At 42.8% G+C, this 27,814-nt stretch overlaps 1 protein-coding gene across 1 annotated transcript in view; it reads left to right on the forward strand.

Annotated features, from left to right (window-relative positions):
* The first annotated feature begins 7,478 nt into the window (after positions 1-7,478).
* SLC6A6 (solute carrier family 6 member 6) overlaps positions 7,479-27,814 on the forward strand; it is a 92,908-nt gene continuing 72,572 nt past the window's right edge. The window contains exon 1 of the mRNA XM_066195772.1: positions 7,479-7,494. The gene's annotated coding sequence lies outside the window, so the exon portion shown is untranslated. The remainder of the gene's footprint in view (positions 7,495-27,814) is intronic.

Here is a 27,814-nt window from a genome sequence, read left to right on the forward strand (position 1 = left end):
TTAAGGCCGCCTCAAGCATTTGTGTGCAGGCATCAACTTGACTTGCAAGTCCTTGTTGCCATAGCAATGTGGTGCTTACAGAGGTCACTCAGCTGGTATCTGACCAGCTGGAAAAAGGATGGACCACTACAGCCTAGAGCATCAGCTGTTTCACCACCCAGGGCTGAATGCCAGGAGGAGAAACAGAATCCTATACACGTGTATCCTATATGTCTACATGCTGTGGTAACAGGGCAATGTTCCCATTCTATCTGTATGTGTTCTTTGGTACATTTCTCTGTCTTCCCCTTTTGTGTCTGCCACTTTTATCCTCTGTAATTTTGCTTTCAAGATCTTTCTTAGAAGAGATCAATTTTTCCTGGAGCTGAATAACCCCAAGATGCACCTCTGCTGCCTGCTTGCTTGAAGGTAATGATGTGCCAACAAACCCTGCTTCCCAGGGACTTTTTGGCAGAGCATGCTCAAGTTTTTGCTAAGTTCTTCATGAGAAGTTGCTCTTGGTCACACATAGCCCATGTAGAAGGGACCTGAGCCAACAAAAATTGCCAGGACTTACTGCATTCTTCAAAGTTTAGGGCATCAGAGAATGGAATGACAGCAAATATCCTAAGCCCTCACCAATGCATCAGGTGGGAAAGCTTGCAGAAGTTGCCTGTGGTGTTGGTATGATTCAAGCCCATGCAGTTTATTTATTTTTTAAAATTTATTAATTTAAAACATGGCACCTAACAGTATTGATAGCTGAGAGTCTCATTTGTTGGTTTATTGGCGAATTATAAGAATAAAAAGACACTTCCTGAAGAGAGATATGATTTTGTTGAATGGCTCTAATCTTGGTTGTTTTCCTAAGCTTTAGACTTTGAATTACTGAACAAGTGATATGTTAAACATTCTGCTTCAGTCCTTTGTATCCAGACAGAAAGAAATAGATTGTAAAAAATGTGTTTTATGGGTTATGTAGAATTCTTCTCTTCTGGGAATCTATCAGGGAGGACGTTTGCTATATATTTATGAAGTCCCTTGCAGATCTTTAGATGCTCTCAGATGTTCATTCTCTTGACCTTTTTATTGCTAACATTTATTCTTCTTTTAATGGTAAGCTCTCAGAAAAATGGGGAGGGTTCAGTTCAAACTCCAAGCAAATCTTACATCACTCTTGGCTTTCAAGAGGGCTCCACACAGAACTCAGCAAGATTTCATTGAGATTTTTCTATAGTGTTGGTTATAGTTCTCTAGGGGGGTACAGGGAAAATTACTTTGGGCTTTAATGTTCTGTATTCATTAGTCTGTGATCTGTTTGTTCCAGAGGCTGGTTATTATCTTTGATACCGTGTCATTCTGTAAAGCAGCACTGAGTACCGGAGAGTGACAGAGCATCTCTTGTGCTGCTGCTGAGTCATGGCACGAACTTCTGCAGAGTGATCAAATACCTTGATCACGTCAAGATGGCTCATTTCTAGACCGTAGCTAATATCTAAATGCTAGATGTTGTGTGGCAAGCTTGAAGGCCAGAAGATAATGTTCAGGAGTGATGTCTGTACTCAAAAACGTAATCTGCTGGAAGCCAATGTAACTTTACATGGGAGTGTTGAGAATATGCATGACTGTAAAATCAGGAACACACTGTTATTCAAGTACAAGGCTGAATAAGAAAGGTTAGAAAACCTGCTTTACAAAAGGCCTCTGAAGTCCAAGTGTACTGTTTATCATCTTGTTGTACCAAAACAAAATGTGTGCTTTGTGATGTACTGTGATGTACTTTGACTTGGAATTCATCAGCGTGGTGTTGGTTTTCATCCTTTCTCATCTTGCTGTTTTCTGACTTCTTTTTCCAGGCTTTGAAAGTTTTTATCCTGAATTTCCTCTTTTGCTTTTAATTACATAAAATAGATAAGTGTTTTGTCCTCAGAGTCTACTCCCACACTAGAGAATTTAAAATTCTCAGGTGAGAGTCAGCAGGAGATTATGATAGCCAGTCTAATTTCCTTAGAAATATTGTAGCTGAAGTATTTATAATAAAATAAGGCTTTGTTCCTGGAACTGCTGAATGCTATAACTCTGAAACAGGTAACTGAACCAGCAAGTTCTGGAAATATTTCCTAGACAGAGACATAGGAGGAAAAAGAACAGGGGGACACCAGCAATGTAATCATATAACTGAGCATGCAGTTTTCAGCAAAAGAATTTCCTTGTCAAGTGTAGTGTTTTTTCTTTTGACAAATTGCTTGTGTAGCAACTGAAGTTTTTCAGTCCCTCCACTATTCCAAATTCTGAGGTTTTGGTTTACTTGGTGTGGTTATTTTTTGACATCACTTAGGTGTGATGAGTCGGTGTTCATGTGGCGTGACTGGTCAGCTTGGTCATGCCTAATGACTTACGCCTTGTAAACTGCATTCGACTCCGACAAATATCGTCTGGTTGCTGGAAAGAGAGGCTGCCACATTACTCAGGGAAATTTACTTCTAATCAGAAGGTTTTGATATGGTAGGAATCAACAAAACTCAAATGGTGCATGATTCTTCTGATATAACAGCCATAAGAAAATTTTGGTCACATGCTATTCCCAAAAGTAACTAAAATTGGATGTAAAGGAAGTTCCATCTGATAATAATCGAATGCATTCCCAGTATTTTTTCACTATTTCACTACCACTTGTCAGTTCTCCCTTCTTTTCTTGAATTCATCTTTGAATTTAGAGTAGATGTTTTTGAACATTGATGAATCTACATATACAAATGCAGATATATACAATGGTTTCTTTTTTTATGGAGGTTGACTTCTTTCACAAAGCAAGAGACCAGATCTGGTTAGAGACATTGCAAGCACATGTGTGATCAGTCAATTGGTGCAGTTGCACCAAGCGACCTGATCGTATAACTTGTGCTGTGAAATATTACTTGAGGCCTGGCCTCAGTTCTTATTTGGTAATAGTTGCTTATGCCATAATGGTGAGATATTTCCCTTTTGCTAAGAGCATCTAGGGTATACTCATGGATTGGTTTTCCATGAGATCTTCATCACTGAGTAGGTTCATCTTCAAAAACCTGGTGCCTGCTCACACGTTACCTCTGGAATATCTGGCAGCTGGATTAAATGCAGGTCACAGTACAGCTTGTTCTGTATGAACACTGTAAATCAAGTGTTGGGAAAAGTTCCCCTGAATACACAAAACCTGTGAGTTACAGGTTGTGTTTCGTCAGGAGGTGTTTTGTTGAAGAATAGCCGGAAACAATCCAAAAATTAATCTTGGTCATAATATAGCCCTGGTACAAAATGCATCATTTCTTCTTGGCAACTGAAGTGTTTGGCACCAGGAACTATTTACATTTGCATTGTTTTCTAACTTCTGTGTGTGCTGGAAGGTAGAGTAAAATATTTCTAGATGGCCAGACTATTCCTAAGAAAAGATACACAAGGGAGCAGAGATTCAAATGTTCTGTTTCAAAGGTTGCTATACAATCAGTACAACTACACTGGAGTTTTGCTGGATGTCCAGAACACACCTTTCATTGGCTTTACTAGGTTACACCTCAATTTTATTTATTTTATTTCACAATGTTCAAATTTTCTATTCTATCAGTAGCTGCATGAGCTACCTTTGCTTGTGTTCCTGCTTTGACACATTCCTATCCATCCACATTTATAAGAGATTTTTTTTTCCCTCTGTGCACAAGAAGTGCCAGAAGCTCCTGTTGGTTAACTCATAACAGTATGATTGCATGTCTATCATAGCTCAAATCACTAAGTAAATATAAATAATATGTGTCATACTTCTTCGTAACTGTATGACTCTTACTTCCACTTTTCCTGGTACTTGAGCATGAAAAAATTGCAAAGCACTGAGAAAATTTTGCTGAATGTGAAATAAATTGCATGGACCTTGATTCCAGGAAGAGCTTACACGTATGCTGATAAACAGTTTCTTATCTAATAAATAATGAAGAGAGTGTTTCTTAAATGACAGTGCTTCTCTGACATCAAGCTTTTGATTGCTGGGTTGTTGTTTTGTTGGGAGTTTTTTTTGTTTTTGTTTTTTTTAGTATTTCAACACCCTGCTGCTAGTGTTGTGAAATCTTTGCTGGGCCTTAGCCAATAAACTGAATAAACTTATTCTTGCCGAATGGTTTTATAACACTTCCATTTGAGATAAACTTGCCATTTGTTCATTTAACTTCTCTCCTGCATTTTGTGTGCAAATACTATCTTATCTCATGGAGATTCCAAGTCTCTGAGACTTAGGTTCTTGCAGAGTTGTCAAATACAGCAATCAGAACACATTTGGACGCTTAGCAAAGATCTCTTAATGTTTTTCACTGACATTTTTAGTATTATTTAAGATAATTAATGTTATGATTAACTACATTGAGTTCTCATATTCTATGATGTAATTTTCCACTTCCATATTTACATTTATTAGTACATGTTCCATTTAAAGTCATCTTTCATTGCTCAGTGTGTGACATACTTCAGAGAAGAACTGAGATTTTTCAAATTTGCATCCCATAACCTGTCTGCAAAATATTTCTTTCCAATGGCTTACCAGCCACTAAAATTTAACTGGAAGGTTAATATCAGAAGTATGATAATGTCACGGAAGTTATCAAATGATTGAGCAGAATTTCTTTAATTACACAAGGATTGAAAAGGAAAAGAAATATTCCCAACACTCTGCAGATTTTCTTGCTCTGTGGCTTATGGTATTTTATTTCATATTTTCAAGCATTCAAGTATTGGACGCAAAATTGGAAGCAGAAGGAAAGAAATAGACATCATTACCTGGAGGCAGTGAAAGAATGGAGATTTTTCATCCAGTATTGGAGAAATAAATTTGTGTCCACAGGGCATAGGCATTGAGAGGAAAATAACTTATATGAAACCAAGGGCTGTAACAGCCTAATTTTGTTCTCTGGACCCAGGTAAATTTCATCCTAACACCATTAAATAAATACGTAATATGAAGTGCAGTGATATTTCCTGATTGATGATCTTGTTAGACTCCAAATAAACATATATCGTGCTCAAACTGTAATAACACAAGCTTAGTACATATAGAGGGAATTGCATCCAGCTACTAAATGTGAAGAAAATGTAGCAAAAGGAAATGATTTAGAGGAGAATGAAATTTTCCTTTAGACTCAGAGATGATTCTGCTGATCTTTCCCCTGGAAGATGGTCCTTCTCAGGACTGTACAGCCATTTTTTCATAATTTGTTTATCAAGCTAATTTAAAAAAATAATAAAAGTCTTACTGGTATAGAAACAGACTTCAGGCTTTTAGTTATCTACTATCATTATGCTATAAGCTGAAAAGCAGCCCTTTTCTTTGCACTCTGTGTCACTTGAAAACCTTTCTTCAGTCTCAAGAACTCTCTGGAGAGAAGAGCCCATATTTGTCAAACATTGTGGGAATAGGAGAAAGAATAATAACAGCAACAAGTAGCTTAATCACTACAGTTATCATTGCTATTATTGTTCATTATAACGAATATCATTTGCTGTAACACCTGCCATGTGGCTGGCAGTTTTCAGACACTTCAGTGCTTTCATTTTGTTCTACAGAGTTCATAATCCAAGGGCTGATGTTGGGGCAGAAGATATCAATCAGCAGTTTATGGATAACACATTAATAAATCAGCAAGCTGCCTTATAGCAACAGAATCACACTCTTAGGAGGGTTTATATGGAAGGCATGAAACAGATGAGCCCTGGATGACTGGACGGGGCGTAGGGTTTGGACTATGGTGTGATAGCCTAGAGCACAGATGGAGTGTGGTGCCATGAAATGCAGAGCTTGGAGCAGGTGTCTGGAAGCCTCTCATGGTTGAGACGTGATAGTAAATGCATGAAAAGGGCACCAAAGTTTAGAAAGTTTAAATTTGCTCCATGCAGAATGGGAGACCAGTTGAGGAATTCAGAACCTCAGTAAGGGAGGCTCTTCATGAGCCTTTGTCAGTGAACCTGATACAGACTTCAGCATCACCCAGCTGAGAATTTGACAAGCGATTTCCAAATCCCCAATGCTACACATGTTGGAGTCCCAAACAACTGCTCTTTCAGACTCTTGTGTAACTGTGAGTCTTAACCTCTCCTTGAGGATGATCCAGCTACCTAGTCAAGGAACTGCAACATTACTGTGCATCTCAGCTGGCTTAGTTATACAACCTGGAAAACAAATTACCTCTGCTCTTGAGTGTCCCTAAGACAATTTTTGGTGCCGCATCCTGAGTTTCTCCCCATAGAAAGGCCAGATATGTAAAATTGCTCCTTACCCAGACTTAAATCGCATTTAAGACCCGAGAATAGATCTGGGAGGATTGTGCTGAAAGGGTGATTTTCCCCTTTGATGACTGAATCACTGCAACATCTGTGTCAAGCTACAGCACAGCTCAGATACTGAGGAACAAGGGTGAAGATAAGAAATAAGTAGCCAATACCTCTTTAAGAATCTACAAGAGTGAAGTAATAAAAGACAAATACAATAACTAAGATAATAAAAATATTATCTTACAGATTTTGTAGAAACTTTGCCTTAGTGATGCCACCTGGATGTGTTCCACTGACACAGCTGTTCAGACTTTTTTTCCCTTTGCTGCATAAAAAAACAGAGGCATCTTAACAGCTGTTTGGGTTAATTTTTAATGCCTTTAGTAAGTAAAAATAAAGGCAAATTACATGAATGAGCAAGGTGAAACTACATCCACAGATGCTTTAAAAACTTTGCAGAATATTTCCTGGACCTCATCCACAGTAAATAAAGATCTGCTGTCCAAGGAAGGAGCTGAGTCAGAAAGGCAGGTGGGGCATTTCCATCAGTTTGCTGACCAGGTGTAGCATTATCTGTCCAGCATCTCTTCTCTGTACAAAGACTCCTTTTGATCAGGGAAAATTGGCACACCTGGTCATATTGAAATCAGTCCACAGTCACCCCATTGACTTCACTGACATCACTAAAAATGTCATTAATTAAAACAAGCAAACAAATGAAAAAAAACCCATTCTAATTTTGCTTAAATCCAGTCATCCATTCTGGAGCTGTCGGTTGCATTGCCTGCCAAGGAACTACTCCCTAAGAAGGTAGTTGAAGGGATAATGGGAACAGAGCTTGTAGGGGTGTCTGGATAGACACCCTTTTCCAATGAAAAATGTCATTTTTTGTTATTTTCAAAATCACTGTGTGGGGGAAGGGGGCAGGCAGAGGAGTCTGTGCTGATTTGTGCTGCCCCTCCTGACACACAGCACACTGAGAGCATTCCAGGTTGAAAAGGAGTCAGGTTTAAAAGGGTGAAGGAACGAAACAAGTGGGAGTTGTGATGTTTTTTGTTACCCAGTGTTTCACACACCTCTAGCGGCAAACCCTCTTCGTTGCCAAGACAACCCCGAAGAAATACGAAATCCAGAACAATACCCTGTGTACGAGGAGCCTCGTATTCTCTGGTGCACGCGTTCGTTGTGAATGTCAAGGGAAACACTGCCCTACCCTCCACAGCGACCCAGGTAAGCCCAGGTAAAGTTATAGGTGATGTCTGTGAGATTATGACTTACATTTAGAGATTGTCGTTTGTCCTGGCAGCTACCAAAGCTCGAGGTCTGGCTCGGAGAGCCTGGGCACTGTATTCCTGCAGTGCAGCATTACCCAAGGCTGGCCAGGCAGCACCAGGAGGATTCCTGAGGCTGTCATGCAAGTAAGTCAGGGCTGGGGCTCTGCCTGTTCTCCCCAGTCAGTGCTGCAAGTGAAGGGGTCTGCAGCAAGCTGGGAATGCCAGCCTGTGGTGATCTGCCTTTACAGCAGTTTCTAAAGATTTCTCAGGCAGCTGAATGCAAGGTCGTGCAGCCATAAACGTCTTTTTGCTCCATAACTGGGATATACTGAGCTGTGCTCTGTCTCTAGGTCAGAGGAAATATAAGTGTGACTTAAACCTCTTTGCTTAAGATCTTGGCTCAATGCAGGACTATGGAAGATCTGGAGCCTTGGGTTTGTTAATGCATATTTATTTAAACCCAATGAGTGAATCTCAGGGAAAGGTCCAGGAGGTCAGAATAAATATCTGTAGGGATGCTTATGGCACCCTCTTACAGGCAGAAGCCTCAGGAACTGTTTTGTTTCTCAGAGAAAATGTTATGTGCAGTTTGCAAATTATAAGTTTTGCTTTTCCAAATCATCTCCAAGTAATCTTTAAGATTCCCATTGTATTCCCAGTGACAGGTAATAAGTGATTAACTTTTTCTGAAGAATGATAGGAATACTCTTTTTGATATGCTTGAAGTTGTCATTGATCTCCTTGTTAGGAATGGCTGCACCCTTAGGAAGTAATGTCAGCTCCCCATTTGGTTAAAGCTCTTTGTTAAATAGGGGAGCAGCATTTGGAGCAGGGGACGCTGGATTACACATAGCAATGCATCCATTTTGCTGTGCACCCAGTGTGAGAACAAACCCATTTTAGCCTGCATTGAATCATAGCAGCATCCCAAAAGTAAGCAGGAGAAATGTCGACATCTTTTGCGTCCTTTAGTTCTTTGGCTCTCTGCTGCCTCAGTTCTGTCCTTTTGTATCAGCTGCTGTCAGATGTTCCCAGCAGGAAGCTTGGCAGTGTTACAGGTGTATCCTGGTGAACATGGTCTTTACCTGGGCAGGGAACCCTGGGGGACTGCAGCTTCCTCTCTTCTGCTACACTTCTAGAACCACATCACATTCCTCCTTTTGCACTTGTGTGCTGAGATACAACTCCAGGACTTTGGGCTCTGAAAGACAAGTAGCAAGCAGTGGTAGTTTGCTATGACAGGAGCACCAAGCCAGCAGAACAAAAACAAACCAGTTGGTGCTGACAACTCCGTGTTTATACTATTGACACTTGGGAGTTTTAACCTGAGGGTAATATGAGTTTAGTCCTGTAGGCTGAGCTCTGAAACTGTGTGGTATGAAGTGAAGCACAGTCAGCCAGGGATTCACTTAAGAAACACTTTCCTGTTCCAGAATAAGACACAAATGTAAATTTGCATTTGTGGAGCAGAGGGTCAAACTAATCAGTGCTGAAAAACAAGTGTTGCATATTTGAGTATCATAGCGAGACACTCTGAAGCAGAGCTGGTTCTGCTTTCATGGCTCCATCAGCATGTCCAGAGATTCAGCTTCCATGTCTGTGACAGTCTCTCCTAGGCTATGGGAGAAACCCCAGAAGCAACAGTTCTGCACTGTTTGTCTTCCTTTGTCTTCCTGAAGAACAAACTCTACAGAGCACCGAGAACCATCGCACCTTCATCCTGTTAAAAGACACATCCTGTTAGTGCTTCGGGTGAGGCATCCCTGAGCTCAGGCCACTCTGATCCTCTTTTAGCACCTTAGAAACAAACTGAAAACTCCTGGCTGCTCAGGAACAAAGGAGTATGTGAAAGAACTGCAATTTCATAAACTATCGAGTAGGAGTTGGAGCTATTATGGAACATCCCGTTCCAAAAGGAAACAAATGACAGCCTGACGCTGCCGGGTAGTAGTGACGTGTGCGGCCGCAGAGTGAGTCAGTCTGTGTGAGATTCAGATATGGACCTAGAGGGAAAACATTTGTGGCAGGAGGACCGATCACATGCTCATAGATGGAATTACCTCAGCTCATTTTTCATGCGTGTGTTAATGTATTTGCTGCGCTTCTTCAGCAAAAGGCAAATAGCACAGAGGAAAAAGTCGCGTGTAGGAGCTGCTCTGTCTCTTCTTGCAGCCTCCTGCTTCCCACCCACACTCCTGCACAGCCAGTGATAATGTATCACGAGCTGTGTTTTGGTTTATCACTGTTTCATTCAGTAAGATGGAATGTCCTGCTGTTATTTTTGTTATTATTTGTGTTATTTGGAATCCCAAAGCATTGGTCCAAAGGCATAGGTGAATCAAACAATTAAATGAATTATTGTGAAATTATCAGTGAAGTGATGTTTTGCTTTAATAGCTTAGAGCTCAGCTGAATGCTTGTATTCATCTAAAAATGAAAACTGAAGCCTAAAGATCCTTTTAAGGCCTGCAAGAAGTCTGCAGAGCTGATTCTCTGGTACATGGGGGATGTGTAATGATGTATAAATTGTGAAATGAATTGGCTGTTCACTGCAAAATTATGGTGATCTCTGGGTTGTGGTCCAAGATAAGAAACCTTGGCCATAGTTTAAGGGCAAGGAAGCCTTAGTAGTAATTCTACCTTGAGATGTTCCCATCTCAGCTTTTTTCCACACTGTTTTACTCCAGCTCAGCCTTCTCTCAGTTGTATCTAAACAACTTTTCATGTGACTGCAGCAAGCCACATCAGGAACTGCCGGTGGTTAAGACTGAACAAAAACCCCTGTAAAATAGAAAGGATTTTGTTTTTTTTCTTTTTTTTGTGTACGTGTTTTGGTTTGGTTTTAGCTTTTTGCTTTTTGCTTCAACTAGATGAGTGCCTGATCAGCATTGCCCCCAGGAACAACTGCTCTGGCCCAGCTGAAAGGCTTGAGTGTTCTGTGGTGGGGGGGACACTGGCAGGGGCTCATGATGGGAACTCTGTGACAGCACTGCCACCAAAATCTGCAAATCAGGAAACCGTAGCTAGTAAAACATTGCTTCATTCAGCAGAAAAATAGAACAGCTGCTGTGTCTCCAGAACGGGAAAAAAAAGGAGGATGTTATTTGGCTACACAATATGTAGCCAGGGTTGGAGGACAAACTGGGAGAAGGATTTGGGTTCAGGGTGTAGAAGCCTCATGGACAAAAAAATGCCTCAGAAAGCAATATCAGAGATATTTTCAGGTGTTTTCCATCTCTTGTGCTGAAATCTCATAAGCGTACATGACATTCCATGGAGATTCAGCCCAATCTAAAGCAAAATTGCAGGTCTGAGTTGTAGTCTAACCCTCAAACAACACCAAAGTAGTGAGCTGAGAGCAAAAGCAGAACTCTCCTTGCACTGGAACTGAGAAGTTTGGTTTTTCCTCTCTGTGTACAATTGCCTGTTTGATGTTTCAAAGCAATGTTAAACTGGGGAAGCTCAGCTGTCACCCCTCCCCACTAGACACGGAGGGTCTGTGCTGGTGTAGCTGAAGTCCATAGGTGAGCAAATCGCTCTGGGATGGCTTCGACCTCCAGCAGCACTAGAAGAAAATGGCTAGAAAAGTACTTCATTAGACATTTTGTTTACAGTAAAGCCTTGGCAAACGAGGCTGGCTGCTCCTGCCACAGAGGGAAATGGACTGGCCTGAAGTAGGTGGGGTGCCTATCTCCCCAAAACGGCAAGCTGAGAGCTGGAGCTCTCACCCCGAGCCACCATTATCTGCTGCATCCTTACATGTCCCCCCTTCTGCCCTGGCATGGGTACTCTTCCCTCTTATCAGTAAGGTGCCAGCATTTCATTTGCTCAGCTGAGTGCTCTTGAACTGACTCTGTGCATCCATCAAGGTCATGAAGTCATTCAATCCCTTGATGAAGTAGCCTCTGGTCAGGAATAAAGGACTGCCTGCGGTGCTGCTGGTGCGGCTTACAGCAGCAGAGGGATAACTTTCCTGCAGTACTACAAAGCAGCTTTCCTGGAAGAGGTAATGGTTTTCCAGTATTGCAGAATGGTAATTTTAAACCCATAAAGAGCTCTTATTGTAGTATCAAAGCAGAGCTGAAAACCGGCCGCGCCCTCTTTGTCCTGGCTCAGATGCAGTGCCAACGCCGTCAAAGAAAAAGGTGTTTGCAGCATGTGCCACGTTCCGGGGTAGCTGGCACAGGTAGTGGCAGCCCGGCAGGGCTTTAGCACCACGCCGGGGATTCTCGGAGAGGGTTTGCCTGCTGGCAGGCATGAAAAACAGAGCTTCTGCAGCTGCTCCTGCGGTGGTTCACGGATGGCATCCGCCACAACAGACCGCTTGATGCAGCCGTGCCGAGCGAGGCTCCCACCGACAGTCCCGGCCCTTTTCCTCGGCACAAAGCCCCGTTCCCAGCGACTGCCAAGGGCAGCCCGAGGAGGGCTGAGAGGGGCTGATGTCACTGCCCGGCCTGCGGGCGTGACTCATGCGGGGAACAGAGAGCTCTTCATGGGCCGTGGAAAACAGCAGCCCGTGGGAGGGCCTCGCTCCAGGAGAGAATGAGACAAAGGTGCGGGAATAACCCAGGGAGCTCGAGGAGGGGCCACACCTCAGCCCCCAGCACTGAGGGTTGGAAGGAGGTCACCTCCTATTTTGGATTTCTTCCCTTGGGTTGTTTTGAGCAATTCTGCCCTTGCTTTAAGAAAGGATCAGGGCGGGGGAGGATGCGTTTATTTGAGAGGAATTCCCTGCACCTTGAGCTGCCTGAATTAGTCAGGAGCAGGGAAGATGGAGCAGAGGAGGATGGTACGTGTCCTGAAAGGTGTGTAGGCAGGGAGCTCAGGCTCCCCCAGCAGCACGAGCACTCGTGGCTGAGGCACGACCCTCAATAAGGTGCCTCTGTAGGGGTGTCTCGCTGCCCCTAATTCACACTGCTGGAGGTGCACTGCAGCAGGGCAGCGCCCTTAGCAAGGCCCAGGTGAAGCAAATTCCATGAAAGAGAACAGGCACAACCAAACCTGCTGCCACCAGACAAGGGAGGGCATTCACCATGCCTGCCAGAGGTGTTATGATGGAAGGGAAAAGGGGAGTCAGCTGCAGAGCTGGTGCTGCTGCCTCACAGGGAGCGGGCTCACGGCACCACTTCTCTGTAAAGTCAAATTCCTAAAAGTGACAGCACTTGTGGTCATGGTGACATGGACAGTGGTTTCTGAGCACTTCCAAAAGTGTTTTGAGATTGCCTAAAGTAAAGGATCAAGTACTGATGATGATAGAATGTGTTATATCTAATTATATGAGCCCTGAAACTGACCATTTCCCCTTTCTTCCATCATTCTGATATAACTGGGTTTAGGAAAACTCTCACAAAAGAAATACTGTTTCTGTGAACAACTCCATGCAACTCATTTTTGCAGATTTTCATTGAAGGCTCGGAACCAAGAAACTTAAATAGTCCTATGAATTTATATAGAGTCTAAACTGGCCACTGCATCTGATTCTTCTGCATTGTTATTTTATATCTGCAAGGAACCAAGTGAAGCCTTCAGATTTAAATACCATTGAACTGTAGGACTTGGAAAATTCAGATTCTACTGTACATCAGCTTCTGAGACTGAAGTTAAGATTTGTTATTCTGACTGCACATGCTGGGAATCAGGATGAATAGCAAACATGCAAATTCAGTCCTTAATTATGAGCCACATGGAATCAAAAATAGACAAGCCAGTTCCATTAATGGAGAGGCAAGCAGAAGTACTGAGTGTGATTTCCTATACACATGAGGTCACACATGAATGTGGATATGATTGTCAGGATTTTGCAAAGATGCTCACAAACTGCCAGGTTTCATGGACTTTCTCGTGACCAGAGATTTGCACCGTATTTACTATTTGCTATTCACTGTTATCACCTTTCACTAATAGAGTCAGAAAAACAATGTCAGGTGACTGGTACAATTGATCAACATATCTAATGAATAGCCAGGACTGAATAGTGGGGCAAAGGGACAGTGAATGCGTTCAAGTGGGAAAGTGATGTCCCATGACTTTTCTGGGAAACAAATACATATTGAAAAATATCAGCTTTAGTTTTTGAACTAACTAAGATAGGGTCATGTGCTAAATTTGCAATTAATATTATTTTAAAGAATAGATCAAACAGCTCAAGCAGATTTCCTCTAACTGACAAGTTCCATTAAACAAGAAACCTCATTCTTAGTAGGAGATTTTAATATAACACTGAGAACAGAGAACAAAACAATGAATGGAAACATATCAGCAGTCAATTTCCTGAGTATTCAAGCCTGCATTATACTTTGTTCTTTGCTACAGCCACGGCTCTGTAATTATGAAGCGTATTCATGGGACTTTTTCCTATTGACACTCAGCATGAGTGTGGCTGGAAAGAGATTAAGCTTTTGTGGCAGCCATTTGAATTTGTCCAACTAAAAACAACCTGCAAGGCTGTGGGGAGCTGTGTGTCTCAGGGGATTTGTGATGGTCTGCAGAAGCTGTGGGTCACAGGTTCAGACCTGTGTGTTGGGTGTGTGCATGGCCTGTAGCACTGGACCCCTGTGGCTGCAGTCACTGGCACAGCCACGAAGACTGATGATGGAGCAGATGCTTCAAGTTGTTTCTCCGTTATATGACTAAGACGTGCTTGTTGGACCATGAATGGCATCACTGGGTAAGCCAGTTCCTACTGGCTTTTCCTCAGAAAAGGAACTTTGTTCCTGCAGGACTTAATCTAGTCTTTCTTGTAGACACTATTGCTGCTTCTCAAGTGATACTCCAAAATAACTCTAGGCCAGGTTATACCCTCTCCATGCCACTAGTGGAGCCTCATTTTGTTATTAACCATTGTCTTTGTGCCTCTCATGCACTCCATGCCTGGGAATCCACTGCCGTGTGGGATTTCTAGGGACCAGCCTCTCGACAGCTTTCTGTGCGTGTTTGCATCTCTGCAGGTGATATGGAGAATGAGGAGCAGTGCCTGGAGCCTGCTGGTGATGGCTGTGAGGAAGGAATAAGAGTAGTATGTGACAAGTGGACTGCAGGGACAGGGAACTGTGAGCTGGTAGCATCTCCAATCTGAGGAAATCCAGAATGTCCATGTTAACTCTTCTGCAGACTTGGTTTCATTTGTAGTAACCTGGAGTTTCCTTTCTACAGCTGGTCAAAGCTGTGCCTATCCACTATCTAGGCAGGCAACATCTCTCTGAGGGAGCACCGTATCTCTTTTCTCTTTGGTGCAAGTGTGGGCAGCAATTCAGCTCCTCAGCTTGTGGCCTTGCTTCAGCCCTCAGATTTGGGCAGGCACCATGTCTTTTTACGCTGTTCCCTGTTTCTGTGTAAACAACCATTTTAGCCAAAGATGGAAAACCAGAATCCTGTTTACTTAGGCTCCTTTGCAGTCCCATAGAGCAGGAGCAGCAGTGCTGGTGTTGTGGCTAAGCTCCAAATCAGGTAATTGCTGTGCATTCTGCCCTACTTACACACCCCCCCATAGTTTCAATTAGAACAATTGTTTTCATTTTTCTTTCCTGCTCTGTCAAGTATTATTAATGCAGTTGCTGTTAAACTGCTCGTGTGGTCCCTCACCTAGGTGTTGTGTTTCCATGGTAAAGACGGACATCCTCGTGTGCATACCTGGACTGAATCCCCATTGGCACAGACTGATGTAATTCCATAACAAAGCTGTGCTGATTTGCACCACATGAAGACACAGCTTTCCTATGCAGAGAGCCACATCCTTCTCTCTAATTAAAGGCTCTGTATGAATGCCTATGATCTATTTATTTTTCTACTCGCTCTTCAACTTTGCAAGGAACATGAGGTTTGGGTAGTAGTTCACACTTCTGGTCACAGTGGTGGTCTCTAGAGAATACAACATGCCTCCTTTTAATGTGCTTCCCCCCTGCTGTTCAAGAGTGGATCTATAGGGATGACTGAGCTCTTTCACTCTTGGCTGTAGTGTGGTAGATAGAGTTCATGGTGTGTGACATTTAATGTTATGAATTGCTTGAAAATGCGTTCTTTGGAAACAAATCTCTCTAAATTTATTAGGAGAATTAAGAATGTGGAAGGATGCCTGAAAGCTACAGAGCAACAGGAGATTACATGCTTTCAGCTTAAGCCACCTGGCATATTGAGCATTCATGTTCACAGCTGAGGGCTCCAGCACTTATTAGGCTGTTTATGTGATCAGGAGAGCCTTCTTTTCATCTGATAAAGAACTAGGCTTGAAACGGCACGTGTTTGGGCTGGTGGGCTCTGTGTCATTTACTAGGGTGAGGTTTGCTGTCTGATTTTCTAGCCTGTCATGTGGACCATCAGATGGTTATCAGCATCATATGCATGTGCTGAAAGGATTGATGTTTGTGTGCATGAAGGCTTGAGAAGATCATGGCTTGGGTTGCTCTGCTGCTCAAGGCTGTGGTGGCTGGTGTCATGGAGACCTTTCTAGTGACTTCGCAGGGAATACAAGTAAGCTGTTATATTTTTTGTAAAATAAGCAGGCATTGCCTTTCTCAACGCTCCTTTTGGACAGTTTTCTGAAATGCACAAAATGCATTCGTGGTTTGGTTCTCAGCAGACAAAGAAGCTGGGGGCAGATCCTTTGCAAACATTGAGTTGACTCACACAGGAGGCAGTTGAGTTGCCTACCTGTAGGAAGGAAAGTGACACAGAGTCCCCAGGCAGTGCAGAGGAGAGTGGCTTTATTGCAAAAAACAGGCCTTTTTAAGCAGTTAGCCAGTTATCAGTTTACATAGTTTTAAGGCACAACAAGCCCAAGTCAACAACCACCATGCACCATGATGTGGACATGCGGCAGTCACACAGCACATCTCACACGTCTCTCACATCTCTCATGTGTCTCCACCTCTGTTCTTCCAGCTGAGTCAGTCTCCCGTAGTTCCCTTCTCCTTAGCCTAAGTAGCAGGCCTGTGCCATGATTTTGCAAGGGTAACAAGGCCTTTATTTTATAAGGCTTTACCTACAGGCAACGCTCACCCATATGTGTGTGGCACTCCATAGGGTATGTGATATAGTACAGTGCCTCTGTGTGTCCCACATGAGCTCCATCTGTCCCTAAAAGAGGACACGAATCTCCTGTAGACCCTGACTTTTACCTGCCTTAGGGGGGTCACAGACTTTTCAAATAGCTCTAGATGCCTCTATTCGGATACCTAAAGCCCACCCACTGGTGAAGTGCTCCAGCTGAACAAATACTGAAAAAAATTGGTTTTAATAGGAACTGTTGAGAAATTAAAATATGTAAAATTTTCATTCTAGATTTAAGCTAAGGCTGTGCTTCAGTACTGGTGAGACTTGGACTGGCACCTTCACAGTCTGGTTTGGAGAAACCTGGAAATTGAAGGAATGGGCAACTGACAGGTGTCTGCCAGCATGTCTCATAGGCAGCAGCATGCTCAAGGAAGCACTGAGGCAGGGTTTTTTCAGAGTGCTGGATTTACATTGTGGCAGCTCCTGCCCTTAAAGCTGCTCTCAGGGTGGTACAGGCTGCAGTAATGCCAAAGCCCTTCTCACTGTATCTCTTGTGTTAAAATGGCCCAACATCTGGTCCAGCAGGACGTGGTTTGTAAAGGCAGTACAAAAAGTTGCTGTATACTTCTCAGTCCCATAGAAAGTGCAGAACAGTATAGCACAAGGCGCAGAGACCATTTTATCTCAACTCCAAATTCTCATGATTTCAGGTAAACTTTGTCTGTTCTCTCACATTGCTGGGGTTTTTTTCTTGAAATTTCGGTTTTATCCATATAAGGAAATAATTTTGTGTCTTCAGCTTCCCAAGGCTTCTGAATTTTTAAAATGACAGTGGCACTGTAGGTCTGAAATGACAGTCAGCATGCCCTGGAGCTGACCATCAGTTGTTCTTCCTTGTGCAGTAGCTGTTTGCAGAGTCAGGGCAATTCTTTATATACAGGTTTTTTCACCCTCTTCATGCAAAACAAAAGGGTTTGGTTGTTTTCCCAAAGCAAACAGTCTGTGTCAGCTGTCTTGCACTAACAGAAAAAACAACCGACCAAAACAGCATGAGCTTTTATATCCACGTCCATGAGTGGCAGGTCACAGGTTCCCTGCAGAAGTGATGGGGAAGGTAAACAGCTCAGAGCCTGCCGTGTTTGCCATGCCATTCCAGTGCACAGCAAAAGCTGTCCCCAGCCCTTCACCCCCTTATGCAGCAAATCACATTCTGCTGTGTAAATAGCAGTTAATAAAAAGAAGCCAAATGATCATTCTTTACTAGATTTTAATTACAGCCCGCCCAAGGCGTTTCCCTTGCATAAAAGGCCTGTAGGAGTTTAGGCACTGTGAGCTAAATCAGGGACAGTTTTAACTCTTGGGCTTAATATGAAAACAAATCAAATGGGAAGGAATACACCTTTCATATCACGCTCTTCCAGAAAGGGAAAGTTCTAAAAAGACAAAAGCCCTAAACACCGGAAGGTTTTATTTGTGCTGGTCTGTATTAAGCCAGTTATTATCCTATGAATTGTTTGTGTAGCCACTGTTTACACAAAGTGGAAGATGGCACACAGGAACATGTACCAGCAGTCTGTGTTTTCTGATGAGGCTCTGCAGTGCTAGAGCAGGAGCAGGGAGCTGACTGCTGTCCGGGTGTCCCCTTGGCAGCTCACAATGGGGTTGGTAGGGGTTGGTCTCCTGAAAATTAGAAGAGCCTTAGGCATGTGCTGCATTTAGATGGCTGCCTCTGTGGGATAAGGTTGGCATTGCCATTTGTCCCCAGCCATGCCAGAGGAGGGCTATGGTTTGGTGCCTCATGCCTGGAGGCAGGTGGCCAGGAACAGGGGTCTTTAGGCTGCAGTTTTGGTTAGGGCAGTTCACTAAGAGCAGCTCATCAATCCTTTACACTGTGTGATGTTTGCAAAGGGTGTAATTGCAGTATCCCGCCCAGCTTTTGCACAGGCTATGGAATAGAATGAGCAGATGGAAATCAGGTTTATACTGCCCTCACCTTTTTGAAATGACTCCTCGAAGAATTATTTACCAAGTAGTGTGAGCCTGGGTAACATACTCTGGATCATAACGAGTCACAATATTACTGACAGGGACCTGGTCTCAGCTGGGCACAGAGGGGAAAAGGACAGGTTTGAAATCAGTTTGCTGTCTAACCAGTTGCCAAGGTGGAGGTTTTAACAGAATGGGTGATACTGTCCCTTCTTAACTCAAATCCTGCCGGCCATATTTCACACCATCTGGAGTTTGTGCAGAGCCCCCTTTGGGAAGGCAGCCAATAAAGAATTACAATAATCTAATCTTGCCATGATAAAAGTGTGAATAACCATTTCAGTCTGACTGGAAAACTACCGCAACCTGTCAATGCCCCTTAGACGGTGGCCAAAAGGGCACCTGATGACACGCTGGGAAGGGTGGCTCAGGAGATGAACAGGAGTTGGCTCGTACCAGACACTGAGCTGAAAGCAGTCGGATTTTCACCAGCTGAAACAAAGGACAGAAGGAGAATGTAACTGCTGGGCTTGGGAGAGGTGACACCCCCATCCACACTGATTCCCATGGACATTAAGGCACTTGGCACTTTTTGGGAGGGCTGGGGCTATGTTTTACAGCAGTAAACCAGAGCCACTATCTTTTAAGCCTTTGCAGCAGTCTCTGCTGGAAACCTTTGGTTTCACGCTTTTAATTGTTTCTCAGATGGAATGAGAGTTGGTCCGGTCTTTGTTTTCCAGGGTTGTGGCGTTCCTATTGGCATTTTTTACATCCCACCCTGAAGAAGAATTTTCACATAGCTTTCCCCACATTGTTTGCAATCAATGATTTCCCTGAAATGGATACTGAAAATTTTAAATGGCAACTTTGGGGACTCACTGGTGCTTGGAACACAAGAAATGTGCTTTACTGATGTTCATGGCTTGACATAAACTTGCTTCTTTGCAGCACCTAACAAGAATCCTAGGATTCACCAATATGAGTATGCTCTTTGTCACTACTTAAGTCTCCTTGCACCACACTTTGTCTTTGTTTATTTTGGTGTATTATAGATACTTCAAATTTCCTTCCATTCTCTTCTTTCAGTCTGGCTGCTACAGGGAGTGAGGGTAACTACAGAAACCTCTGTCTAACTGTCTGAATAAAACCTGTACTTCACACTGCATAGAGCAAAATTATGCTTCTTTTTTCAAGGGATGTTCCCAAAGTAGACACAATTTGAGAAACAAAACCAAATGACTCCCCTTGGCAAACAGGTACCTTTATGCTGCCCCACAGCACCAAAGAACAATGTTCCATAGCCCTTTTACACACACTGACAGGTAAAAAAGTGGGAGTAACTTGTCCAAAAATCCTGTCAGCAAAAGCTGCCCAAGCCTGGCTTCATTTTTATGCAAGTGTTTAATTTTCTTTAGAATTCTCCAGAAGCCCATAACATGTTGCTGCTGGGTAAGTGTTGTGAAAGGGTCCCAAAGCAGGGATTACTGTTCCTCTCTGCTTAGGTGAAGGGATTTTCCTACTGTTACTGGCACTGAGATGTGTGGACTCTTCCAAGGCAGGCAGCTTGGTACATGAGAAGTGGTGCAAGTTGTGGAATCATGCAGGAGCCTTGTTGTCACTCCCTAAGCGGACAAAAGGGACTGGTGGTCAGGCTGCCTAACCAGCAGCCTGGTTTCTGCTTTGTGCTGCAATTTGGTGTTTTGGCTACCTAGAAACTAATTTGGGGTAAGGTAAAAGGATCTTGATAGAATTCAATCATTGACTTCAGTGATTTCAGCATTATTTTGCACCTCTCCCATTTTTATTTCTACCCCATGGCCTTTTGGAGCCATCTTTTAGGCAGCAAGCTTATTAAGGATGTGACTTTTATAAAACTTGTATTTGTTTCCAACCAGATCAAACTTCAGTTTTGCTACTTCAGGTCAGTGGAGTTACATCCCTAAATCACAAAGAATTAGGACAGAGGTAGTCGCTGTAGCACGTTCTCTCTGCAGTACCTTGCACAAAGAGAGGAGTTACAAAAGAAGTCAGGTGAAGTTTTTGGAGTGGTTATCACCAAGTCACATACTGATGGGCTGATGGTTTAAATTCATTGTAAAATGTGGACTTCAGGGCAAACAGCCCCAGCATCACTATCTGGTACTTTTAAAGATTGCCATTGCTTGACAGCCAAAAGCCCAGTGACAAACTCTTCAGTCCCTTTATTGAGAATCTGCAGAACAACCACCATCATTTAAATCACCATCTTAGGTTGCTCAGTGCTTCAGAAAAGGGCAGCTTGTTTTCATTACCCAGGGAAAGAAGATGATCCCTGATGTGCCTTTCCAAACCATGTGCCTTTATGGACCCAGCTGTAGGCAAGGGCTGGGGTGAAGCATGTCGTGGGAAGGCAGATAACACAAACATGAAAGCAGCACAAAACATGAGAGCCTATAAATAGCAGGAAATAAAGAACAATACTGTGATAAAATCCATAAGACAATAAAGACCAATGAGGGAGAGACCATTTCCCCCCCACCCTTCTCCAGAGTTTCTCCTATTTCCCAAAGCTGCAGAGATCATCTGACTGCTGTGTGGTACATGCCAGTCAGCTAAGCACCAACTCAAGTGCTCGGAGCCTTACACAAAGTATTTCAAAATCCTGTTCCTTTTTCTTTCTTGATGTCCTGCCATGACTATTGTGGTATTTAAAGCCATTCCCAACTCACCAGCTCATCAGAGCAAGGAGAAAAGAGGGAAGAGGAAGGAGAGGAAAAGCCCTATGGAGATTTGTAGTCATTAACAGCCTTTATAGGGTTTCAGACATTTTTGTGGTAATTCTTTGGAAAGGACACATCCATGATGAGCTGAGGTTTATTTTGCCACTGGCATAAGAAATTACACTGATTCCAAGAAAATATTTGCTGTTTACCAAGAAGAGGGCAAATGTAACTAGAAAATGGCAATGGATGTGAACTAGCTACCTTGTTTAAATTTTGAGTTGTTCCCACCTCCTGACCTGGCCCCTTTGAACTGGATCCTGCACAAAGCAGGTCTCTGGAGAGTGAATCTATGGCTATGCAGTGGGTACTGCAAAGCTCCCTCCTTTTACTGGCAGCAGCAACTGAAGATGGTTAATTACCCTGAGAGATAGCCCATCACTCGTAAACCTGCATCTCACAGGAACATGTCCTGTCAGGAGACAACCACTCTGTGGGCCCAAAATGTCATGAGGACAGCTCACAAGCACACATATTCCTAGTCTGGAGTGTAAACTTCCCTGGGGAACAGATTTTCCTGAGTATTTCTGCATGGTCTGGTCCCATGGTGCCCTAATTTCTGAACCAAATCTTCCAATGGGGTAACACTAACTTGTGTGAATGGCGTTAGGCTGATTTACAGCAGGGGAGGATTGAGGCCTTATTGTAAGGAACAAGAGGATTATATTGGCCTCAGAGTTCATGTCAGAGCTGGGACTGGAACTCAGGAATTACCAAGCAGTTTTCTCAATTGCTTCTGTTAGCTTTTAAGAGGGAGTTGTGTTGAGGAAAACCTCCAAGAATATCCGATTTAATGGCAAATCCACTCTATTTTTTTCCATGACTGTTTCTAAGATGCCTGCCTACTAATGAACGTGGCTTTTTGTGCTCACACAATGGAGTTGCTCCCTCGTGGCCCACCCAATCCTCTTACAGGATCCCACCACAGAGATGCAAGGACAAGTTTGGAGGTGACGCAGAGAGAGGTGCATTATGAAAAATGTGACTGTTTTAATTCAGAGGGTTCAGAGGTAATAGCAAGGTCTGAGGAGCTCTAACTAAAAAGTTGACTGGCTACCACCAGTACTACGTCACACTCGATCACGTGGCATGGCGAACAAATGGGGGATTTATATCCTTCCACAGCTGGGGTCTGGATTTCTGCCTACATGGAAGCATGTCCCACATTATGCTCTCTAGCTTTAGGTCCCTTTGTGCTCTGTTGTGCAGTTTTCAACTCTGTTTTATGGAGCAGAAAGCTTTAGATGATCACCCCTCAACCCCATGGGCTGCTCCTTCCTTCTTGAGGCCATGCTTTGATCTTAACTAATGTTCACGATTTCTTCCTGCAGGGTAGTGGGTCAAATATTTATGTTCCACCTTTTTTTTTCCTTTTCTTTTGGTCAGATATGAACATTCTGTCCAGGGACATGAAGCAATTCAGCCAATTCATATCTTCTGACTCCTACTCAGTGCTTTAACCCACGTCCACCATCTTTCCTGGACTACTGCATTGTTTATAGGACATTTGACTTCATTTGGTTTATTAAATTTTGCTTATTCTGCCTTTCTTGATCATTAGCCCACAAGACAGCTTGCATGCTTTTCTGTATCCAACATTTCTTTCTGCCTTTTTTTCCCCCCCCATTTCCAGAAGGACTTGTTCCTTAGAACAGATGAACCACATACTGAGAAAATGAACAGGCCAGATTGTCTAGTGCTCTGCACCTACCGCTGAAGACAGATTTTCCGGAGAACTCAGTTTCCAAGGAGGCATCTAAATAAGTGACAGATATTCAGAAGTGGAAATGTGCCCACTTCTTTTGGTGCTCAACTAGTGCTAGAGCTGCTCTGAAGAAACTTTCTCTGATACAGCTGTTCTCCTTCACTTATGCCACAAGACTACCACATCTCCTCTTTTGTGCTCTCTGCCATGCTCACCCTTATGCCATACTTCATCCCACAGGTCTCAGCTGACCTTCTCCTTGTTGCCATGTTCTTCTGCACCATTAAAAGGTCAGCATGTATATACACTCACATTTCTGTCAGGGGGCCATCAGAGCTAATACCCTCAAATGCAGAACATATGTGCAACATGAATTAATTGTTAAGGTTAATTCTGGCTGAAGTTTGGTAATTCAGCCTGCAGGATATACCATATGTTTGAAGTGTATTTTCCAAGTTTAGATTTTAAACTCCCAAGGGCAGGGACCACTCCTTCCTCTATGTTTACATAGCATCAATGAGACCAACAGTGCTTGGGTCTGATATACATTAACCTCAGCCAATGCATTGTTAAGTTTAATAATGACTAGTTAACATTAAAGCACAATGGATAAAATATATAGACAAAGGCTTTTCTTGGCAGAGATTTTTGTCATGTTTTTGATGCCAGATTCCTACCCAAGTAAATAGTCCCCGGTCATCTGAATCACTGGCATTTTCTCGAAAAATTCACCCCTTATATTGCACCATCCTGGTTTTCCCTTGTTCAGCAATTGACACTAAGCCATGGATCACTATTTAGGGTAAATAAGCCAAAGCCCACCAAAGTGAAAAGTCTGGAATAGGAAGGCACCTAAATGACATGCCATACAGTGAACTCAGAGAATCACAGAGCCAGGGTGTAAATGGGCAAAAGAAAATGAAAGATTTGAATGTAAGAATTTAATGTCATTTCTTATTATTTATCTCATTACTTTGTAGTTCCCAGAATCCACATTCAAAGGTTACTGTACACAGGCCCTCCAGCGGGAGCATAAGAGAGCTATAGGAATAAATCCAAACTCCATCTGAACTGACAGGCTGTTTTTCAGCGCTAGTTATGCAACATGTTAGTACCTCTAGGTATAGGACCAGTGGGATTTAAACTTGTACAGCAGATGGTCCATGCATCATTGCTGGAATGCGCCTGCTGACCCTAGGGCAGAGCCTGAATGGACTTCAAAAGAGAGACTGAGCATGCTTCAAAGTGTTATTGTTTAAATGTTCCACTAAATGGGGACTCCGGAACAAAATATCTAGTTGAGGTCAGTCTGAAAAATGTCAACACACATAATGAGAAAACAGCATGTTGTGTGAGAAAGAATATTTTGTAGGGGTATTCTGTCTATTCTGAGTTGAAAAAAACCCACTTTTTTCATGTGTGTCAGCAGATTGTCATAATCTAAGCGTCTTTCTTCATGAGCTTCATTTTCTTTTGTTGGAAGGAACAAGGTCTGTATGTGAAAGTCATAAATACCCTTGGAAAGTGTGGTTTTTTCCACAGACAGGTACACTGGGAGAACTGTCAACCAAAGTTATGGCAAAGGTGTGTTGCAATACAGCATTGATATAGCCCTGAAAGCCACCCTCCCACTCATTTCAGAGGACTTTGTGTTTGGTTTGAGAGTGTGATCCTGTGATTTCTAATCATCACTGTGTTCTGTTTTGTTCCTCCCAAAGCCCATAATGCCTTCTCATAGCATGTTCTTTCACCAGGGTAATCCATAAGTTTTGGCTTCTCCTAATGCCATTCAGGGGGGATTTCAGTTTGGAAAGGGATTGGGTTCATGTTTAAAGCAGTAGGTTTAATATCATGAAGGAAGATTTCTTAGGCAAGTCAAGCTTAACAAGATCAAGACCTCAGCAGAAAATTCAAGATTCAGCCTTTGACTTGCTGGTCCCTGAGCTGCATCTTGAGGGTTGCAAATATCAATGGTCTGGTAGCTTTTGGTCTACAAAAAATTTCCATGTTGGCCACTGGCGATTCAACATGGGTGGCTAAAACATTATTTCCTTTGCTGGAAGCAAAGAGCAGCAACCTCAACTTTTATCGCATCTTGTCCTGCTGGGGCATGCCTCTATCTTGATGGAGACACATTGCAGTAACACAGATTAAAAGCTAACCCTCCCAGCAGACGTAATAAAGATCCAATGCCAGAAAGAGCAAACAAGACTCATGTTAAATAAAGGGGAGGCTTGTTTCTTTCATATATCAATATTCCGTAAGATCAGCCAACTTGGCATGCTGGGGTGAAAAGAAAGCCACCAGGCAAGGCAAAAAACTGAAGGGCTCTGAAGTGAGGTGGTGTTAAACCAAGAGGGTAATTTGCTCTTGTTTGTAGATTCTCTGTGTCTTTGTAACATGTTGTAACTGACACAAAACTTGAACAGCAATCAATGCAAGTGGGTCAAAAATAGCATCCACACCCTCCCTGGAGTCCCAGTTGTTGCACCCAGTATCACTACTCAGCTGTTAGCTGTGGCCCAGGTTAAGCAAAAGCCCTGTAACCTTACCTAACTGAGTGTGAATTCAGCAAAGCTTTCAGGCTTTTGCTTATCTTCAGTGTATGCTTAACTTCAGTAAGTATAGAAACTCTTTGTTAAATAAGACTTATAAACCTGCAGAAAGCTGATAAAAAATCAGAGTTTCACCTTTTTTATCGAGTTTGCCAAGTGCTACAAATAACTGATATTCGATGAGTAGATTGTTGCAACTGTTCAGTGGCCAAAACTCAAAAGTGTGTCAGTAAGTTAAAGGTGATCTGTTATCTCAGTGTTCCCAAAGCTAAGGAGTTACAACACATTTCTGATTAACATAATTTGTTTTAGGAATTCTGGTTCCCTGGAAATATTGTTGCTCCAAAACAAATGCACTCTGCAAATTCTCTGAACTTCAGCTTGTTAAACTGCTCATGGAGAACAAAAGTTATGAGTCAAGACAAAGTTAGTTTGTGACAAAACTTTGCACAACAGGGAAATAAACTCCAGTAAACCAAAGGAAAAGATATTACATCTATTACTCAGTTTGCATTTTTACTCGAGTATAATAGGACTATAACCATTTTCTGTCAATAGTTTACAAAGAAACTTATTCTGAAAGAGATGTATGGTGAGAACTTGCATTTAAATTGGGTACATCTCAATTAGACTGAATACAGAACACTCCTAAAGGTGGCTTTTGGTTAAAGCTAGCCAAGGAACACAGAAAAGAGTTCACAAATATTGAAAGACAAATCAACCCCAAACCTCAGAGGCTCCTCCCTCTATATGTTCACTGTGGGAGTATTTTGGGGATAGCATGTTTATTTGGGTTTGCACTTTGCAGGCAAGTGTTGCCCAGTTCTTGCTCAGAACGTGCTATTTGGTATTCTCCTCTTAGAGTGCAAAACATGGCCAAGTGTTTTGCTGAACAAGGAAGGACTTATAAATGCACTGGGCAAGGCCTACAACACTGCATCTCTGGTTTCAGTAGGTGGCAGGGATTCTTTAAATTTTCTTGCTCGTTTACATTAAGCAAACAAACAAAATTCCCAAACCGTGAAGCCCACAAATTATGTATGTAGCCAGGCTATGTAATCACAAGTTCTCCTTTTGGTTATTTTTATCTTCCCTCTCACTCAGGCTTTCCTCTGCCTATATTGCTGCTGGTCTTTATTAAGCTCCACATTCTACAAACATTTATGCGCATGATTTACTTCATGCTTTTAAGCAGTTGCAGAGTGTTCAATAGGTGTTAAATAGATAATGAGCTAGAACACAATAGAACTGCATATCTGCACAAATCAGACTAAAGCCAGTGAAGTTACAGCTGTGCAGAAAGTTGAGTACATGGGGAGGAGTTCACGGGTCTTAGCTTGTAGGGTCTACCAGAGCTGGCAATTGTGTTTCTGCAGGACCTGGAACAAAGGGACTCCAAATCTGACCAGAATCCCTAGATCCCAATATGCTGCAAGTAATTAACTGCTCCAGGGACTATAACTGGGGACCAAACAGCAAGTACTCAGAGTTCACAAAGACTCTAGCACGTGGTATTGCCAATAAATCTGCTGACATTTGCATCTGTAGATTGTTCATTCAAATGCTGCCTGTTTTGGAATACTAAAACATTCCTACCACCCATCAGCTGCTACCTGACCTCTTTAAAATAAACTTTCTTAATGGGCATGTGCCTGGATCACCAAAGAGACTATCAAACTTGGCACTGCAGAGGGAAAGCCAAGCCAGTGCTAGTGATGGCTCTGCATTCTTACTCTCAAACATCCTGTCATCAGATCAAGGTTGTGGCACAGTGACATGGGGCATGAGCTCTCTGCCTGCACACTGCCTGTCCAGCATTTAAATCATCATTATTCCAGGAATTTGTTGTACACCATTGGTACAGGGGTAGACATAATATCAACTGAGGGAAAAGAGAATGACTATAAGCACTTTGTCGCAGCCTCAGTGGATATTCAGCAGTGACAACAGTGTGCCAGGCTGAGGGGCCCAGCTGGCAGCTGGCAAAGCATGTTTTATGTAGCTTTGTGAGCACAGACTATGTAAATGTATTCAAAGGATGTTCTCAAGGCAAATTTGTTGGAGCTAAATTTGCCCAGATGCTCTTGAATCTGCTTATTAGAGTCCTTAGCTTGAAAATTAGCTGGAACTGATGAGTCAAACCAGAGCTGACTTTAGGATCCTTGCATATTAAGGAAACCACAACCGGATTAAATGTGTGCATGTCTATGCAGCATGGAATTTCAGCTCTCAATGCCTGATCCCACTATTCCCAAGATGGGGGCTTCACAATGTTCAGTATGT

The sequence above is a fragment of the Chamaea fasciata genome, unplaced genomic scaffold (assembly GCF_029207755.1).
Source record: "Chamaea fasciata isolate MVZ Bird 193981 ecotype frontalis unplaced genomic scaffold, bChaFas1.0.hap1 SCAF_13, whole genome shotgun sequence".
Classification (NCBI taxonomy): Eukaryota; Metazoa; Chordata; class Aves; order Passeriformes; family Sylviidae; genus Chamaea; species Chamaea fasciata.